At 34.6% G+C, this 18,662-nt stretch overlaps 1 pseudogene; it reads right to left on the bottom strand.

Moving 5' to 3' along the window:
* The window catches only part of LOC141548657 (casein kinase I pseudogene), a 42,315-nt pseudogene extending 31,213 nt beyond the window's left edge, over positions 1–11,102 (bottom strand).
* Between the last annotated feature and the right edge of the window lie 7,560 nt (positions 11,103–18,662).

The raw sequence follows: 18,662 nt of genomic DNA, 5'->3' as shown, positions 1-18,662 counted from the left end.
TTTACTTTTCTAAAATTATGCTAATAATTCTGTAAAGTATACTACCACTCTATACCATGATAACTATATTCAATTCAAAAACTACTTACCAAGTAGTTAACTGTGGTCCAAAGACTGTGTCAGGAGTACTTTGGGTTGCAGAGATATGAGTAAGATGAAGTCTTGCCTATATGAAGTTCATAGCCTAATAAGAGAAAAGATATGCTCATAAATGATCATAATACAATGTAGAATGTAAAAAAGTGAACATTATGGGACAAGTGAGAAAGGAGCCATTACATCAAAAATTGCAAACTTCTAAAACTTATCTCTACATGCTGCATTCCTTCCACCATCTGTCTTGTTTTTTGCCAGCCAAACAGGATATTTCTGTGCATATCCAATGTATGATTCAAAGGTGGATGAATAACTGGGATTTTAACTTTGTGGATTCACCCTCAGCCCAATTTCTCATTGTCTGTGGGCTAGAAAAAGGATGAATGAATTGAGAAAAAATTGCTAGAATGCCCCCTACCTCTAATCTCCTGTCTGGCTGGGCTCCCGGCAAACTTGATCCACCAATTGGTTTCTTATCCAATCTATCAATAATTCTTAGACCAGATCTTGTCTCTCATCTTCAAGCCACTTTTCTTTTTTTTAAGTTTTCTTTTTTTAATTAAAGCTTTTTTATTTTCAAAATATATGCATGGATAATTTTTCAACATTGTTCCTTGCAAAACCTTGTGTTCCAATTTTCCCCTTTCCCCCATCCCCTCCCCTAGATGGCAAGTAATCCAATATATGTTAAACATGTTAAAAATGTAGTTAAATCCAATATATGTATACATATTTATACAATTATCATGCTGCACAAGAAAAAACAAAAATAAAAAAATGAGAAAGAAAATAAAATGCGAGCAAATAACAAAAAGAGTGAAAATGCTACATTGTGATCCATACTCAGTTCCTATAGTTCTCTCTCTGGGTGTAGATGGCTGTCTTCATCATAAGATCATTGGAATTGGCCTGATATCATCTCCTTGTTGAAAAGAGTCATGTTCATCAGAATTCATTATTGTAAAATCTTATTGTTGTCTTATATAATGATCTCCTGGTTCTGCTTATTTCACTTAGCATCACTTCATGTAAGTCTCTCCAGGCCTCCCTGAAATCATCCTGCTGGTCAGTTCTTACAGAACAGTAATATTCCATAACATTCATATACCATAATTTATTCAGCCATTCTCCAACTGATGGGTACCCACTCAGTTTCCAGTTTCTTACCACTACCAAAAGGGCTGCCACAAACATTTTTGCATACTCAAGTCAATTTTCAATCCATGTGAGGACTCTTGCCAAATAATTATGTGAAGAGTGTCAAATCAAACAATGGTCAATTAATAGAATAATGAGAGGGCATATGATGGAAAGAAGAATAGATTTTGCAATAAAAGATTAATAGGGAGAAAAGTTATAAGCTCTAAAACAATGTATTGTGAACTAATTCTGTGAAGGTAGCTGATTGTCAGTCTGAAGAAATATCCTGTATTCCAAATGAAGTGCCTCTGAGTAAGAATGTTTATTACAGAACAGTCAAATATTTCCTTTACTTTGGGTTTTACTCCTTAATTTTTTGCAAGGTTTTCTTAAGTATGTTCTCATCAATCAGTCTTAAGGTGTCTTCTTTTAATGTGTCAAGTTAATACACCAATCATAAATTACATTTCTATAACACTATCTAACTGTATAACCAACTCAGCTTAATGCAAATTTAGTACAAATTTAGGCCTTTGGGGTATATTATTTAACACTAAACCTTCTCCTTAAAATGGAGGAGGAGGAGGCTGGTAACTGAATGCTGGGAATTTCTTGTATGCTTTTGGCCTATTGGGAATCTGTGTCTTGCTTCCATTTCATTTGCTGGATCTTACATAAATTATGATTGAGGAAAATGGTTGATCTGTGTCTAGGTAAGGTTTTCTCTATTTGGAAGGAAAAGTCTCCCGGAATATAAAGCTCTTAAGGAGCTTTGGGATCATCTCATAAAAATCCCCACATTTTTCACTAGGCTAGGAAGTGTGAGAGGAAGGGATGTTAACTATTAATGCAACTTTTAATACCATATTCTTTAATTTAATCTTGGGACAAATATTTGAGATGCATTAAGGTTCTCAATTATTTTTCTAGTTAAGATTCATATCCACTCCATGAATTTCACACTACTATTTAAAATGCCTTAAAATAGGACCACTTTAGCTTTAAAAAACACCTTCTAGACCTTTCATTTCATCCATCTTACAAATCATCAGAAGTCCCTTTAATTGCAAAGTGTTTTGCTTGCGTAAATGCTTAAAGTTTGTCACCCTTTCAGCTCTTCTATTCCGAATTATTCTTCACAAAGGTTCTATAATGATCACTCAGCATGGTGGGCATGTGTCACCCTATGTTCTTTAAATCTATATCATTAGGGCACAAGCTCTGGAAGGCTCTGTAATGTAGGAAAGGCTTTGAGTATGGACCAGTAAGAGACATATCTGTTTGTAAGACCAGTTTTAGTATAGAGAGTTTCAACAGTAGATTGGCTACCTGGTAATAAATTCTTTGCTCACAGCAACCCATGCAATAAAGAAAATAAAACATGGTCCTCAGTATATGGCCTCCATTGGCTTCTATGGGAAAGTGGTGTAAAAAAGGTCAGAATTAGTATAAAAACCAAATGCAAATATTCATTTAGCTGTTCTCAAAATAGGAGATTCTTCCCCAGTGGCCAAAGAGACATACTTCAGGGGGAAAAAATTAAAGGTATGTCTTGACTATATTATAAATGAAACAGAGAAATAAGACAAAGAGCAATTGTATCTAAATACAACTATATTTAGAGATACAAGGAGAAGTGAAAGACTGATTGATACTTCCACCATGGAGAGGCAAATAAAGGAGCTGGCAGAGTTAATTCAGGAGAGAATTGAATAATATGGCTTTGTAATAAGGTGGATAGAGCATTCTATGGGCGAAGCCACTTATTTTCCCAGCTTCAGTTTTCCCATCTTTAAAATGGAATTAATAATGACAGAACTTAACTGAAAAGGTGATTGTTAAAATTCAATGAGATTGTATGTATATAAGTAAGTATATTGTATGTATATAAAACATATACATATCACTGTATTTTATCAATTTTCATGGATTTTACTTTTTACTTTTATTCTATTTAATCAGCTCTGACTTCTCTCCTAACTTCCCATCTTCCATCTCTAATTGCCTTTCAGATATCTAGAATTGATGTCCACTAAACATTTTAAACTCAATATGTTCAAAACATAACTCATGATCTTTTCTCCTAACCTCTTTTCCTATTACTGTAGAGGGGGGCGCCATCCTTCCAGGCTCTTAAGCTCACTACACGGGCTTGAACCTGGACTCCCCACTATCATCCAACCCCCTAAGTTCTTGCCAAAGCCTGCCAATTTCATCCTTTAAAGATCACTCAAACATACCCTCTTTTCTCCCCTGACGCTGATACTCTTCTGGTACTAGTCCTCATTACCTCATACCATGTTTGTAGTAAAAAGCCTATTGTTGGGGCTGTCAGCTTCAAACACCAGGCCATCTATGCTGCTGAGATGCGATCCTGAGTGAGAAGGAACCAGCAGCAAGTGAGTGCAGAAGCAACAGGGCAGGGGCACTGATGACTGTGGGCATTTGCGGGAGGGGGTAGATCTTGGTTTGGGGTTCCTGGTCAGAGTGGAGAGCTGAAGGGAAGCTTGAGGCACCATTCTCCAACCCCACGATTACAGGTGCTTACACTAATACCTCTTATTAAAAAAAATTTGAACCGGCAAAGAAGAAAGAACCCCACCATTGAAACATATTTTGGGAACAAGGAAGATGGAGGTTCATCTTCAGAGGAAAACATTTTAATAAAAAAAAAGTTTCTACCCCAAAGAGTAACGTGAAATGGCTCCCTTCCCTAGAAAGAATTTATAGAATAATTCAAAAAAGAATTAAACAATAAAATGAGACATTGAGGAAAAACTAAAGAAAAAAATTAAGACCATCCAAGAAAAACAAGAAGATTATGGAAAAAAGCTAACCAATAGAAAAGGAGCTATAGAGTCTCAAACATGAAAAATAATTCTCTGAAAATTAAAATTGGAAGGGAAAGCCAGTGAAGCTATGAGAGACCAACAAAAAACAAAACATTATAAAGAATGAGAAAATGAAAATATTTCAAATATGAGATGAAATATCTCATAAAAAACTAAGATATCTGGAAAACAGATCAAAAAGAGAAAATAAAATAATAATTGTACTGCCAGAAACTTGTGACCAAGAAGAGAACCTTGAAACAACAATGTAGGAAATAATCCAGAAAATTGTCCTGGGGTGATAGAACCTGAGGAAAAGTAGAAATAGAAAAAAATCGAGTCACCACCTCAAAGAGATTCTTTGTGGAAAACACATAAGAATATTATTGCCAAATTTTGAAACCACCAGATCAAAGAGAACATTTTGCAAGAAACAAGAAAAGAACAATTCAAATATGCTGGAGTTACAATTAGAATTGTACAAGCTTATCAGCAACTACAATAAAAAACTGCAGGTCTTCAAATCATATCTGTAGATAAGCAAAAAGAATTAGGCCTGTGGTCAAAAATATATCCAGCAAAATTATCTAAAATTTTCATTGAGAAAAAAACAAACATTCAACAAACTTGCAGATTTTCAGGACTTTCTATCAACCAAACCAGGATTTTACAGAAAATTGAACATATAAGAGCCAATATCAAAGATTAGTTTTAAGGAACTCAACATGGACAAACTGTTTAAACATGGACAAGTTATCTATGTTTTTTAACATGGGAAATATATACTTTATGTTTAAGATTTACATCAACAGGGTAAGCTCCAAAGAAAGATTGGTAGACATAGCTAAAAATAGTAACCATGTTATAGAAAGGAGGTGCAGTGGAAGAATAGATACAGAGGCATTATAAGGGGGAGGAGGGCACATAGTTCTGAAAACCTACTCACATCAGGAATGGATTCATTAGGCAGCACTACACGTATGAACATAACACTATGAAGGCTATAACACCCTCCAAAATCTATAAAGAAATAAACGGGCAAGGATAGGTGGATGGGGAAGCAAAGGGTGAGGGAAGAAGACAAGGGAAGGATCCTTGGGTGGGGGGAGGTTAAGTAATAGTGTGGCAGGTTTTGCAGCAGAATTTAATGAGTCAGCAGGGATAGGAAAGACATATGTGTATTTGGGTATGTGTGTGTGTATGTATGTGTGTGTATGTATGTATATATTTACATATCTATACATAAATATATCTTTTCTTAACTAGCTTGCTTGAGTGTGGTGATGGGAGGAATGAGAGATATGTATGTATGTATCCATCTGTATGTAGATATATATCGAAATGTATCCTTTCTTAACTATAGCCTGCTTGGGGGTGATAGGGGAGAGTGAAAGGGGGAAAAAAGAATAAAGTAAATAAGGTGTGCAGCAGAGAACAAAAGAACAATTTACAAGGAAGTAAAGAAAAGATGAACACTTGTGAATATAATTTCTTTTACTTATATATATATATATGCTTTCTTAAATTGGTATTCGTTGTCATATATTTTGAATCCTCCCTGATGTTTTGATAATGTTCTCTTTTGTTTTGTTTCATTTTGTTTTGTGTTACTTTTCTGTTTTTCTTTTTGCTTATTCTGTTTCTTAAAATAAAATAAATTTTTTAAAAAGTAAAATATAGGGAAGGTAAGGGAGAGAAAAAAAACCTTGTTACTTCAGATGTTTTCCCACTTCCCACTCTTGATTATGCATGTAGCTTGTTTATCTATAGTTTGCCTTATGTCAGCCCCATTAGACTGTGATCTCTTTGAGGGCAGAGATTGTCTTTTGTCTCTCTCTCCCTCTCTCTTTTTTTTTTTATTCCCAGCACTTAGCACAGTGCCTGGCTTATGTTAGGTGCTTAATATTTATTGACTGAATTACTAGTGGGACAACAAGAAATATTTCATGAAACATTTGGCTATTTCATTTTGCATTTGCAAGAAGACAACAATGAAAATTATGGTAGCTTATACTCTTGTTATAGAAGAGGAAGTAGGGAAATTTTTGAACAACACAGTAAATATACAGATCAAATCACCACATTATTTGATAGTCATGGAAGTGTATACAGCAGCAGTGCAAAAGATGTCATTTCAGAGATACCCCAGTGGAAAAAGTGGCCTAGGTAATAATCAGGAATTGGGATAACCTATGTAGACTTTTCATGCTCCATTGGGATCCCTGTAACATTAAGAAAATGAGAAAAAGGCTGGATTACTCCTTACCTGCTTCTGCCCACTCCCCTCAAATTTAGATTTGGGCCAGAAATACAATAAAAGACCATGGAAAGATTACAAGTTGTCACGTTAGAGGCATACCCACATCAGTGAACTCATGAATAAGAGAGATTAAAGTACTCAAGTTTAGATTTTTATTTTTGTCAATTTAGAATGTCTATTTATATAGTTTTAATTTACATTTGTTAACAAAAAAGTAGATGCTTGTTCTTAGAAATAGCTACCTTACAAGGTATGAAAAGCTGACTTTTCCATAATATATTTTAGCACGAATCCTTTTATTATCATGTTTAACTTGTTTTAGATCTCTTTCATGGAAATTTACATAATGTTTTGCACATACAGAATGTTTATCTGAATGTACTTAAAGTTATAAAGTTTTATGTAATAAATGGCATGACAGTGGAACCACAGTGTGTTCCAGGAGTTTGTGGCATGCTAGACTGATGTTACCAAAGAAATTTTCATGTAATGTCTTATCTCTAAGTGAGGGAAGACAAATCATACATTGAACTTAGGACACCATCTTAATACTCAAAGCCTTCCCAAAGCTGTTGATAATAACAAAACATTTTAAAATATTGAATGGGTTCCTATATGACTGGGTTTCTTAAAAGTTAGGTAGGCATGGCACTCTTAGCTTATACTCTAACCTAGTTTTATATTCAAGCCCATTTCAGTTGTCTTTCATACAAGTCACTTTTGGACTAATCCAAATGACTATTACTTTCTGTATTAATGAGGCTTCATTATATGCCTAACAGGGCAGATGTGTACACTGGGCATGGGCTGAGGAGCAGATGACAAGATGGAAAAAATATTCCAGGCTTGTCACTTGGAGACTTGGTGATAGATGCAGATTTACTTTATCATCATAGCAACTGAAGCAATGAAACAAATAGAAAGAACAGCATTAGTGAATCCTTTTGGCCATAAAATGGTCACTTTCACTGAAGAACAGATCTTATTCCCAAGGAAAACCTTTGCGACTTTGAGAATCCCACTAAACACTTGAAATAAGAAAAATGAAAATGAGCCCCCTCGAAGAAGAAAAGCTCAGTTTTCAACACACTCTTCTAGATCTCCTTTTTCTTAGCAAGTGATAAATAAAAATACACATAAAACCCTGTAGAATAAATGTACAGACCATCAGAACATTTATACAATACTATGAGATTAAACTAGTTTCCCCCTATGCTTACACTTGCTTGCTATTATTTTTCCAAATACAGACATATAAACAAATTGAAATGGCAAATCTCCAACATTTCAAAAAAATAACCTCTCCATCAGGTCAACATAGCAGCAATAGTATTAACCTTCCCAATCTCTTCCCCGACTATGCCCTTGGTTACATTAGAATTCAGCAAAATAAACCACAGTACAAGTGTCCAGATTATCTAATTGTGAAATGTTGTCTTTTCAACTGGAACCATCATTTTTGTGGAAGGATGTAGTTTGCATTTTGTCTAGATGAGCTTTTGTCTCCAGTTGTGATGTTAGCAAATTCACCAAATTTCTGATTCTTCTCTTGTCAAACTGAAGAAAAGGTCCGAAGGTCCAAAGGTCCGATGATAAATGCAATTCCACTTGTAGCTGCAGATGAAACAGCAAAACATTCAGAATATATACTCGCATCTTGCTTTAAAATGTTAGAATATTAAATAAAAAAACTTTGATTAAAATTAAATTAAAAACAAATGACAAACCCAGAACAAATATATTTTAGAAAAAGTACATCTTCTAGGTGCATAGTGAATAAAAGTATAAACCCTGTAAAATATTTTTCTAGCTATTACCAAAGTCAAACTCTTTTTTCCCCTTTTACATAAATCATATGTAAAAAGGAACTTTTAAAAAGAGACTAATTTCCTATTAAGGAACCAAGCTAATTAATACTTTAACCAGGCAGAAAAAAAATAATCCCTAAAACACTGCTTGTTTCCAAAAGCTCATTTATTTTTTAAAACTAGAGTTCCGAAATAAAACTTAAATGGCTGAATACAGAAATCATGAAATTATTGCAGAACACTTTTTTTTTCAAATTAAAAACAATATAATATGGAATTAAGTGACACCAAACAAATCTCTACATATTTCAGGATTTCAGAGATTTAATGCCCAGGACTCCAAGTTTTCACATGAGGCACCTGGTAGCATTTTCAGACAGTAGGGTTTTTGTTGTTGCTTTTTTTTTTTTTTTTTACATTTAAGCTGACATGCTATAAAATGCATAAGTTGATCTGTTCAGTGTATTACCAGCAATCAGAACTGTGGGCTTCTTTTATCCCTCTTTCTGATGAGTTACCGATAGATAAATGACCAGAAAGAAATTAAGAGCACTCAGCGTTAAGGGGCTAGGGGTAGCTCTGAACACATGAAATTAAGAGCCCATATCAGTTGGATCACAATCATTTCACAAGGATGTGGAAATCTTCTTTGTTCAAAAGCCTTTCAACACTTCTGTTATAATTTTCTAAAAGACCACAACAAATCAGTATTGCTGTTTAGTCAATAACAACATGAACTGCCTATATCAAATCCTGACAGGTGCAATACTAGGTGCTGAGATACAGCAAGACCTATTCGTATATATATGTAAAGCAAGTATGCATTCTCTATTGAGGCAGGGAAAAAACCATGTCTCCCAAAAGGAAAGAGTAGCAACACTAAATCTAAAAGTATCTTCAAAGGAAAATGTCAATATCTCTAAAACAACCTATTAAGAATTAAGGAGCTATTGCTCCTCTCATAAATTAGCAAGCAGGTTTTTTTCTTATACAAAATTAATTTTTAAATTAACTTTTAAAAACAAGTTTCCATTTCAAATATAATAATTTTTAAAAAGATTACATTTATTAAGCAACTTACCTGGAGGTTCAATTTTGCAATGCTTTGTAAATTCCTGAGGCAAATATGCTATTTTTCTTTTGTATTCCAAGGGCATTGTAGAGTTGGAGTTCTCAGAAGAAGTCAACAAGTCCTTTTATTAAATCTTCATCTAAGACAATGTTATTTCTAGCACGATAAGTGGGCAGTCTTTCAGAACTTAAAAAAAAAAGGCTTCTCTAGCTGTTGCCTTGCATATATAATTTAGTATGTTAAAGGAGGTTGACTTCTAAACTTCTAGGAAGAAGAAAAATCTGAGTCTGCTTAGTTGTGCCCAAAAAGCAATATATTTCAAAAATGGCCTGTGAAAACCACTTAGTAAACCTTAACACTTTAAAGAAATACAAAAAAAACCCAAATCCCCCCAAAACCCTGAACCTCACATGCTCCATGCCACAGACAGTTAATATTAAAATTAAGTTGTAAAAGATTGCCCTAACCATTGGCAAATGTCCATGATGTTCTGGTATTTCTAGAATTGGAGAGTAATAACTTATGCTCTTTTGTTTTATCAGTGCCAAGTTTAGAAATCTTGTCTATCTACCACACCAGTTCATATTGAAATCAAATTATTTTCTGCAATTGTGTTCTTTTTGAAATTAGGGTGTTTTCTCCTTTTCTTTTCTTTTCTTTCTTTCTTTTTCTTTCTTTTTTTTTGCCTTTTTTTCTTTTTTTTTTTTTTGTTTGTTTTTTTCTTTTTTTCTTTTTTTGATTTTAGGTTTTTTCTGGCTTTTTTGGGGGGAAAGGGGAGTTTTGGCTTTTTTTCTTCTTTTTCTTTCTCTTTGTTTTTAATAATCAAGAGTTGCCTAACAATTTGTAAAAGTTTATATATAATAACATTTTTTGAAGGAAAATAATTCCTTATCAGATCAGTTGATGTGTAATCTGCTCTTTTTTGCTTAGAAATCTACCGCGAAGGGATTTCTATAATTACCTGCCTGCAGTGATCTCTGCTTCACGATGCTCCAATCAAAGGTACGATCACCCTCCTTGTGTGGTGGGGTCATGGCATTGAAAAGATTGCTGAATAATTGCTTGAGATATGCATAATTTGGAGTTTCATTAAATTGAAGGGCGCGGCAGTACTTCATGTATGTGACAAATTCCGGTGGAAAGCCCTTGCATAATGTCTCAATAGGCATATTCATTTTTATTTCACGAATCTTATCATATTTCTGCTCCCTGTCTGGTGCTGTTATTCCTTGCCAGGGAAGGACTGATTTCTTGAAATATATCAATACATAGCCAAGTGCCTCAAGGTCATCTCTGCGGCTTTGTTCAAAACCTAGGTGGGCATTGATACTGGCGTACCTAGCAGTGCCTGTTAGATTTTTATCTGAACGGAAGGGATAGTGCCTATTGTTCTTGTCATCGCGATACTTTTTGGCTAAACCAAAATCAATCAGGAACAACTTATTGCGGTGACGCCCCAAGCCCATCACGAAATTATTAGGTTTGATATCTCTATGTATGAAATCTTTGCTATGTATATATTCAATTCTGGTAAGCATCTGGTCAGCTAACAACAAGATGGTCTTTAAACTGAATTTACGGGAGCAGTAATTAAAAAGGTCTTCTAAGCTGGGCCCCAGTAAATCCATAACAAGAGCACTGTAATTTTTCTCTTGACCAAACCAACGGGTATGAGGAATCCCCACGCCACCCTCGAGGATCCTATAGAGCCTGCTTTCATACATTAGCTGAGGGTGCGAGGTCCTCAGAGATTCAAACTTCACGGCTACATCCTGACCAGTTAACAGATTGGTTGCGAGATAGATATCCCCAAAAGCCCCAGAACCGATCTTTCTAATTACTTTATATTTTCCTCCCACAATCAACGGTTGCCTGTGGGAACTAGTAGAGGCCATGGCGAAAATCACCTCAGAAAACTTCAAATAATTTCCCAAAGTTAAGGCAGTTATAGAGTCAGCAGAGGTTATGAAATAGGAATCGAGCAGTTAAAAATGGTTTTTGAGGAGAAAAAGAGTTAATAGAAGGGAAAAAAACCTAAGAGACGGAACCAGAAGATTGAGCTCCTACTCCTTCAAATGCTCGTGCTCTCTGAGGCCACCAACTGCCTTTGCTCGATTCTGATTGGTGCGCGCGCGAGGGCGTTCCCAGTGGCTAGAAATCAGAAGCTCTCAGAGTCCAAGTTCCACCAATCACCGGCTTGGTTTGTGGCGCGTTCTTGAAGGGTTTATGCCTCAACCTGGGGCTATAATAAAATGGCTGAAGCGTAGAAAATGACCTATAGGAAACATTTTAACGGGATCATGCAAAGTTAGGGAAGTTTTATCCCTACTTTCCCATACAAAAGAAAGAAATAAAGAGGAGGCTTTAAAACGATCACTGTAAAAAAGACCCCCACAGGGGAAATATGAGTAAATAGGCTTCAGAGAATAGAACATAGGGATACAAAATACTTCCTAAACTCATCTGATATCCCATCTCTCCTGCAAGCAAAATAAGCATTGGATGGGGATGAGTAGAACAAAAATGATTAGTGGAGAATTAGACAGGAAGGTGGGTATATTTATCTAAGATAAATGAGGCAATCTGGATTTTGTACAGACTAAGTTTATCAACAAGCCAGGAATAAAATATATTCCATGAAGCACAATAATAGCTCACATTTGAGGAGTTATATACCTTAGCAGATTTTTATCTTTACCACAATGTTGTGAGGAAGGGGCAATTTTTTTTTCTTTCTTCTTTTTAACCAGAGAGGAAACTGAGAAGAGCTGAGGTACTTTTCCCATCTTATCTGATTTTTACCTCAAATACTCTGAGAAAGGGATCACTGTTGTCATGTTCATTTTATGAATGAGATAACAAAAACACTAATATGTTTTCCTTATGTTATCCCATTTTTATCTCATGACAATCTAATGTAAGGAAGAGATTGCTGTAGTCATTTAAATTTTATAAAGGAAGACACTGAGATCCTGATATTTTTTATATATTAACACATTTTTTACCACAGAAATACTCTGAGGAAGAAGCCAGTGTTGTCATAGCCATTTTATGAAGTATAAAAATGAAGCTGTGAAGAAAATTTCATGTTTTACCTCACTAAAATATTCAGTTTTCAAGCTAGTTTTACTGATGAGGAAGAAAAGTTTTGAGAGACTTTTCTCACATCTCCCTCCTCAATGTTACCTCACAAAGAATCTCTAGGGAAAGGCTCACTGTATCATTTTTTTCTGAAGAAAGAAAAAAACAGATTCCCAGTATTACATTTTTACCTCACAAAAATCCCATAAGAAAAGGTTCATTGGGAAGGGTTCATTATTTTCCTGTTCAATTTTCAAAAGAGGAAACTGAAGTTCTACAATAATTTTTATGTTACCTTTTTTTTTTATTACTTCACTAAAACACCCTAAGGAAGGGGTGGAACTTGGGTATTTCCAGAAAAAAATTCTTGAAAATCTCAGATATTTCAAATTTGGTACCTTAGTATTAACTCACAAAAATCCTCTGGGGAAGCATTGTTGTCCTTTCCCTTTTATAAAAAGAGGATATTGAAGCACTTTTCAAATATTATTTTTACCTCCCCAAAACTATCTGGGGCAGGCCTGTTCATTTTTCTGTCCACTTTGTAATTAAGAAAATAAACTTCTAAAGTATTTTCATACATTAACCTATTCTGACCTCAGAGCAATCCTAGCCTTCCTATGTGAAGGAATAACTGGTGTTTTTTATGTCAGTTTTACAAAAAAAGAAAGTCCTGAAGTAATTTTCAAATGAGGAAAGTTGCTATGGAAACTGTTTTCCAATATCACTGATTTTTACCTCATGAATGGCCTGTGAGTACGGGCCCACTATTTTCATGTCCATTTTACAAAAGAGGAACCTGAAGTACTTGAGGTACTTTTCCAAGATTATTTTAACCTCCTGAAACTATCTGAAGAAGGTATGTTTTCAAGTTGGTTCCCAAAAATACCCTGTGAAAGTGCTTGTTAGCTCTATTTTAAGAAAGAATATACTGAAGCTCTCAGGTACTTCACATTTTTTATATCATTGTGACCTCACAAAAATCCTCTGGGGAAGGGCTCTTGTTGCCATGTCCATTTACAAAAGAGGAAAAAGAAGCACTTGAGGTGCTTTTCATAGATTTCCTCATCTTTACTTCTCAAAAACTATCTGAGGAAGACATATTGTTCTTCTGTCTGTTTTAAAGTGGAAACAAAGAAACGTCTTTCATATGTTACATTACTTTTACCTCAGAGCACTTTTAATCTTCATGTGAATGACTTTTTCTTTGATGTCCGTTTTACAAAAAAAAAAAAAAAAAAAGTTCTGAAGTTCTTTTTACATATTATCTCATCATTACCTCACAAATCACCTCTGAGAGAGGGGCCACTAAGTCATTTTCCTTTTAGTAAAGAAACAACTAATACTTTAAGGTACTTTTGAAATATTACCTCATTTTCAAGTCCTTTTAGGAAGGGATAATTTTTCTCAATAGAGAAAACTAAAGTTATTTTTTTTCATTTATTTCGTTATTTTTATTCTACATCATTCTTGTCAGGATGTGCCATTATTGTCATGTAAATTTGTCTAATGAGAAAAATATATTCATAAGGATTCCATCCAAATATTTGCCCTTTTTATTTCACAAAGATGTGACAAAATAGGCAGTTTCATAACAGGATTGCCTCATTTTTACTTCAGAGCAATCTTGTTATGAAAATGCCTATGTTGTTATGTCTCTTTTCTTGAAGAGTAAATAAAGTTTTAGTTACTTTCCATATAACACCCTATGTTTATATTCAAATAATCACATGAGGAAGGGATCATTATTTTCATGTCCATTTTACAGAAGTGGAAAACTAAACTTCTGAAATGTATTTCATAGACTACCTCATTGGTTCTACTTGTATTCTTTGTACAAGGGATCACTGAAGTCTTTTCCTTTTCAAGAAGGAAAAAAACTCATGCTCTGATGTAATTTCTATATATTATCTCATTTTTACCTCAGTAATTCTGTGAGAGGGCTATTGTTGTCACGTCCTTTTTAAAAAAGAGGACACTGAAGCCAGTGGTCAGTACTATTTTGTCATCATTTTTACTTCATAATAATCCAGTTCTAAAGGTGCTTTTTATATATTTTTCATTTTTCTTTTTTTATTATTGCTTCTTATTTACAAGATATATGCATATATATATATATAAGATATATTCAGTATTGACAATTGCAAAACCTTTTGTTCCAACTTTCCCCTCCTTCACTCCACCCTTTCCCCCAGATGGCAGGTTGACCAATACAAGTTAAATATGTTAAAGTATAAGTTAAATACAATATATGTATATATGTCCAAACAGTTATTTTGCTGTACAAAAAGAATCAGACTTTGAAATAGTGTAATTAGCCTGTGAAGGAAATCAAAAATGAGGTGGACAAAAATAGAGGGATTGGGAATTCTATGTAGTGGTTCATAGTCATCTCCCAGAATTCTTTCACTGGGTGTAGCTGGTTCAATTCATTACTGCTCTGTTGGAACTGATTTGGTTCATTTCATCATTGAAGAGGGCCATGTCCATCAGAATTGATTATCATATAGTATTGTTATTGAAGTATATAATGATCTCCTAGTCCTGCTCATTTCACTCAGCATCAGTTCATGTAAGTCTCTCCAGGCCTTTCTGAAATCCTCCTGCTGGTCATTTCTTACAGAACAATAATATTCCATAATATTCATATATCACAATTTATTCGGCCATTCTCCAATTGATGGACATTCACTCAGTTTCCAGTTTCTGGCCACTACAAAGAGGGCTGTCACGAACATTCTTGCACATACAGGTCCCTTTCACTTTCTTTAAAATCTCTTTGGTCTATAAGCCCAGTAGTAATGCTGCTGGATCAAAGGTATGCAAGTTTGATAACTTTTTGAGCATAGTTCCAAATTGCCCTCCAGAATGGCTGGATGTATTCACAATTCCATCAACAAAGTATCAGTGTCCCAGATTTCCCACATGCCCTCCAACATTGCGCATTATCTTTCCCTGTTATTCTAGCCAATCTGACAGGTGTAGAGGTATCTCAGAGTTGTCTTAATTTGCATTTCTCTGATTAATAATGACTTGGAGCACCTTTTCATATGGCTAGAAATAGTTTCAATTTCTTCATCTGAGAATTGTCTGTTCATATCCTTTGACCATTTATCAATTGGAGAATGGCTTGATTTCTTATAAATTAGAGTCAATTCTCTATATATTTTGGAAATGAGGCCTTTATCAGAACCTTTGACTATAAAAATGTGTTCCCAGTTTATTGCTTCCATTCTAATCTTGTGTATATTAGTTTTGTTTGTACAAAAATTTTTCAATTTGATATAATCAACATTTTCTATTTTGTGATCAATAATGATCTCTAGTTCTTCTTTGGTCATAAAGTCCTTCCTCTTCCACAGGTCTGAGAAGTAAATTATCCCATGTTCTTCTAATTTATTTATAATCTCATTCTTTATGCCTAGGTCATGAACCCATTTTGAACTTATCGTGATGTATGGTGTTAAGTGTGGGCCAATGCCTAGTTTCTGCCATATTAATTTCCAATTTTCCCAGCAATTTTTGTCAAACAGTGGGTTCTTATCCCAAAAGCTGGGGTCTTTGGGTTTGTCAAACACTAGATTATGGAAGTTATTGGCTGTTTTGTCCTTTGAACCTAACCTATTCCACTGATCAACTAGTCTATTTCTTAGCCAATACCAAATAGTTTTGGTAACCGCTGCTTGTAAAGGTCCTGTTGTCTCTTCATTATAATCCTTCTCTGGGAGAGGATCTCTTTTCTGTAAAATCTTTTCTCTGTGAGCAGGTTTCTTGGGAGCTCTGAATCTCCTCCAGCTCTTGTCCTTCCCCAATCTAGACTAACTCTCCAGGCCCAATGTTGTCTTCTTTTATTCTCCCAGAGAATGGGCATGCGAGAACTCAGGAGCTTGTGGGAACTCCTTCAAGCAATGAACTTGCTCCCTTTAAAGGTTGTGTAAACTCCTTTTCAGAACTCCTTTTTAAAGATGTAAACTCCTTTAAATGTAAGGTGTAAGGTATAAGGTGTAAAGATGTAAAGATGTAAGCTCCTTTTCAGAAATCTAAAGGTGTAAATTCCTAAAGGTGTGAACTCTGAGCTAGAGAATTGTTTAGACAACCTGAATTCTCACCTTGTAATCCTATAATTTTAGATCTGGTATGGCTAGGCCACCTTCATTTGATTTTTTTTTTCATTAATTCCCTTGAAATTCTTGACCTTTTGTTTTTCCATATGAACTTTGTTGTTATTTTTTCTAGGTCACTAAAATCATTTTTTGAGAGTCTGATTGGTATAGCACTAAATAAATAGATTAGTTTAGGTAGTATTGTCATCTTTATTATATTTCCTCGTCCTATCCAAGAGCATTCAATATTTTTCCAATTGGTTAGCTCTGACTTTATTTGTGTGGAAAGTGTTTTGTAGTTTTGCTCATATAGTTTCTGATTTTCCCTTGGCATATATATTCCTAAATATTTTATACTATTGGTAGTTATTTTAAATGGAATTTCTCTTTGTAACTGTTGGATTTTGTTAGTGATATATAGGAATGCCAATGACTTATTGGGTTTATTTGGTATCCTGCAACTTTGCTAAAGGTGTGGATTATTTCTAATAGCTTTTTGACGAAGCTAGCATTTCTAATACAATACTGAATAGTAATGGTGATAGTGGGCAACCTTGTTTCACTCCTGATCTTGTTGGGAATGGTTCCAGTTTATCCCCATTACATATGATGCTTACTGATGGTTTTAAATAGATGCTACTGTTTAATTTAAGGAAAATTTATTCCTGTACTCTCAAGTGTTTTTAATAGGAATTGATGTTGGATTTTATCAAATGCTTTTTCTGCATCTATTGAGATGATCATATGGTTTTTGTTAATTTGGTTATTAATATGGTCAATTATACTAATAGTTTTCCTAATATTGAACCAGCCCTGCATTCCTGGTATAAATCCTACTTGATCATGGTGTATTATCCTGGGGATAATTTTCTGTAGTCTTTTTGCTAATATCTTGTTTAAGATTTTAGAATCAATATTTATTAGGGAGATTGGTCTATAATTTTCTTTCTCTGTTTTCAACCTACCTGGTTTAGATATCAGTACAATATCTGTGTCATAAAAGGAATTTGGTAGGACTCCTTCATTCCCAATTTTTTCAAGTAGTTTATATAGATTGGGGCTAATTGTTCTTTAAATGTTTGGTAGAATTCACATGTAAATGCATCTGCTACTCCCACCCCTGGTCCTCTCTGGAAGCTAGCCTCTCCTATCTCTCTGCTTGTGCTGATCTGCTCCAGCCTCTCAGGACAAAGCTGTTCTGGTGAACTTCCAGATTATCTTCGGCTGGTGAGTTGTTGTACTTCTAATCTTCGTGAATTTTACCAGTCAAGTATTATTTTTGAGGCTAAATTTAATAATTGGTCGTGAGGGTATGAGAGGAGCCTAGAAAGTCATGTGTGCTTTTTCCACCACCTTGGCTCTGCCCCCATTTTTCATTTTTCAAAAACAGAAACCAAAGTTATGAGGTACTGTAATATGTTACCTCCTTTGTCCTTCACAATCTAAAGAAGGTCATTTCCTTTTTAAGAAAGAAGCAACTGATGACTGAATTATGTCCCATATATTACCTCATTTTTATATCACAACAATACTAAAAGAACAATTAATTCTTTATTTTAAATAATAGCTTTTTATTTTCAAGATATATGCATGATAGATTTTCAACATTCACCCTTGCAAAATCTTGTATTTCTAATTTTTCTTTCTCCCTTTTCCCCACCCTCTCCCCTAGGCAGCAAATAATCCAATATATGTTAAACATGTGCAGTTCTATACATATTTCCACAATTATCATGTTGCACAAGAAAAATCAGATCAAAATGGAAAAACAATGAGGAACAAAAAGCAAGCAAGCAACTACAAAAAGATGAAAATACTATATTGTGATTCACATTCAGTCCCCAAAGTACTCTCTCTGGAGTCAGATGACTCTCTCCATCACAAGTCTTTTGGAATTGCCCTGAATCATCTTATTGTTGAAGAGAGCCAAGTCCATCAGAATTGATCATCACATGATCTTCTTGTTGCTGTGTATAATAGAACAATTAATTCTAATACTGTATAAAGTATTTGGAAAAATAGGTGAAGTAGGAGTCCCGGAAATTCCTTTTATGCTGCAAATATGGTGCTGATATCTAAAACAGGAAGAGCCAAAATAAAGAAAGGAAATTATAAACCAATCTCCCTAATGAATATCAATGCAAAAAATGTTAACTTTCTTTTTTTCTGAAGCATTTGGGGTTAAGTGGCTTGTCTAGGGTCACACAGGTAAGAAGTATTGTGTGTAAGTTCACATTTGAACTCAGGCCCTCCTGACTCCAGGGCTGGTGC

The sequence above is a fragment of the Sminthopsis crassicaudata genome, chromosome X (assembly GCF_048593235.1).
Source record: "Sminthopsis crassicaudata isolate SCR6 chromosome X, ASM4859323v1, whole genome shotgun sequence".
NCBI lineage: Eukaryota > Metazoa > Chordata > Mammalia > Dasyuromorphia > Dasyuridae > Sminthopsis > Sminthopsis crassicaudata.
The sequence above is the reverse complement of the archived record's forward strand: the minus strand, read 5'-3'. Positions and strand labels throughout refer to the sequence as shown.